Source organism: Babylonia areolata, chromosome 28 (assembly GCF_041734735.1).
Source record: "Babylonia areolata isolate BAREFJ2019XMU chromosome 28, ASM4173473v1, whole genome shotgun sequence".
Taxonomy (NCBI): domain Eukaryota; kingdom Metazoa; phylum Mollusca; class Gastropoda; order Neogastropoda; family Buccinidae; genus Babylonia; species Babylonia areolata.
In genome coordinates, this window is record NC_134903.1 from 4858348 (window position 1) to 4860847 (window position 2500).

The following is a 2500-nucleotide window of genomic DNA, read 5'->3' on the forward strand; positions in this document are numbered from 1 at the left end:
GTGATGTTTGTTGCTGGATGTGCTCTTTGTGTTGATCTGTCTGCATCTGTGATGATTTTGGTGTGTGTGTGTGTGTGTGTGCGTGTTTTTGTTGTTTTGTTGTTTGTTTGTTTGTTTGTTTGTTTTCGTAATGCCTGGTTCCTTGGTGTTTATATTTGACAATGGTGAATGTGATGTGCTTTTTTTTTTTTTTTTTTTTCTGTTATTTAGCACCTGTGTGATTTGAGAGCTGCGATGGCGCCTGTGTCGATTTGCATATTTGTATGTCACTTAGTCTTACATAATTATGTGCATTTTAGCCAAAGTCATGTGGAACTGTGTTGATTTTGTACATATTTTACGATAGTTAGTTTTGAATTTGTGTATCTTATTGTAGAATGTGGTGAGCCCCATCTGAGACGGGGGTACTTCGCTATAAAAGCCTGCATTTTATTGATATTATTATCATTATCATTATTCTTCTTCTTCTTCTTTGGGATTGCTTTACACCATTGGTAAGCACACAAAAAAGCAATAATAATCGCACTTTAACCCTTTCACAGTCAAGCTCGCGTTTATGCACAGGCGTGGTAGAGAACCCATGTCACTGAAAGGTGACCATTCATTGGTCTGTTATCCATGAACCTACTGCTCTTAATGTTCGGTGGTAGGATAGGCCATATTTTCTATACATCGCAGGGGGAATCCCCAGCTATTCTTAGCCCCTGTCTTTTCTGTGTTTATACCACAAGGGAATTTTGTATTCTAATTGACTGGCAGTGAAAGGGTTAAACTCATGCCACACTGATCTCATTTACAATAAGGTGCAGCAGTGATGTGGTTAATTAAATCACTTGAAACTTTTCTGTGTAAATACATGCATATATTTTCTGAGCGTACCAGCCAAAAAATAGTTGTTTCTTACGAATGCGTATACCTACCGAAGATGCTCTTGTATGGCCAGCTGAAGGAAGGCCACCGCGAACTTGGAAGACCCTGCAAGCGCTTCAAGGACACCTTGAAGACAAACCTCAAAGCCTGTGACATAGACATCGCTTCCTGGGAAACTGATCCCCTTGACCGCTCTCGCTGGGGGATGCTGTGCTCTAGTGGCATAAAGACGTTTGAAAACAAGAGAACGCTGGCCATTAAGGAGAAGCGTGAGCGAAGGAAGCAGGGCTCAACTTCTGGAGACGTGTTTTCCCTTGCAACACCTGTGGGAAGTGCTGCCGCGCATGCAGAATCGGCCTCTTCTCCCATATGAGGACACACACCGACAGATAAGCCTGCCTGCCTACTCATCCGTCGGTCCGACGGGAGACTCCATCATCATACCTACCTCCATACTCACAGGGATGCTCACGTTTAACTCAGAAAGGTGCCAGAAGGGTGTAGATAATGAATGTTGAAAGGTAAAACGAAGGGCGCAATAGCCGAGTGGTCAAAGCGTTGCAGCTCACGAACGCAGAAGAAGAACAAGAACAAGAAGAAGAAGTATGCCTCCTATTATGTATGGTTTTCTGATTATGTATAACCATATATATCCGAGAATAGTTGTCTCAATGTCCTAGCGAAACCAACTGATGGAATGCTCAACCTCAGAGGCGTTTCCTAGGGTATATTATGTGCATGAGTATGACTCCACCACTACGACGTCCCCACAGAGCCTCACAGACTATCGCCACAAATCCTTCTTCCCAAGGACCATACCGGAGTGGAACAGCCTTCCTGCAGAGACTGTGTCGGCGCCATCCCTGGCTGCCTTCCAGGCCAGGATGGCATGCCTCCACTAACCCTTTCCCTCCCCCACCTCCCCCCCCCCCCCCCACCAATTCGGAAACAGACCTGGCAACACCCCTGAGGACTAGAAAACTATGACATGCGCTCATCCGACCGGAGCGGGAAGCTTTTTTCCTAAGTGAAAAGTGTGGCTGATTTGTTTTGATGTAGATGTTGGCTGCCTATACCCAAGAAGAAGAAGAAGAAGTGCATTATTTTCTTTCCCACTTTCTTCTATCTTTTTGTGTGTATGTACAAAATACATACAAAGACCACATCACAAATGAGGAAGTGAAAAGAAGAGTCCAAAACGCCATTGGCCCATTCAAAGACCTGCTAACCACAGTGAAGGAACGCAAGCTCCGCTGGTATGGACACGTCACACGATCAGACGGCCTAGCCAAGACCATCCTGCAGGGTACCGTACAAGGAAGGAGGAAGAGAGGCAGACAGAGAAAGCGGTGGGAGGACAACATCAAAGAGTGGACGGGCCTGCCATTTGCCACAACTCAAAGGGCCGCTGAGGACCGAGGCAGGTGGCGCGAGCTGACCAGGCAGTCATCCATGGTGCCCCAACGACCCACCCACGGGTCAAGGGATAGATGAGATGAGATGAGAAAAATACAGATTATACAATACTGGTATATACAGTATTTCATCCATGATAAGGATTCCGGCTCTGTGACGTCGGTGGGCAATAATCAAGAAAGAAAGAAAGGAAAGAAAGAAAGAAAGAAAGAAA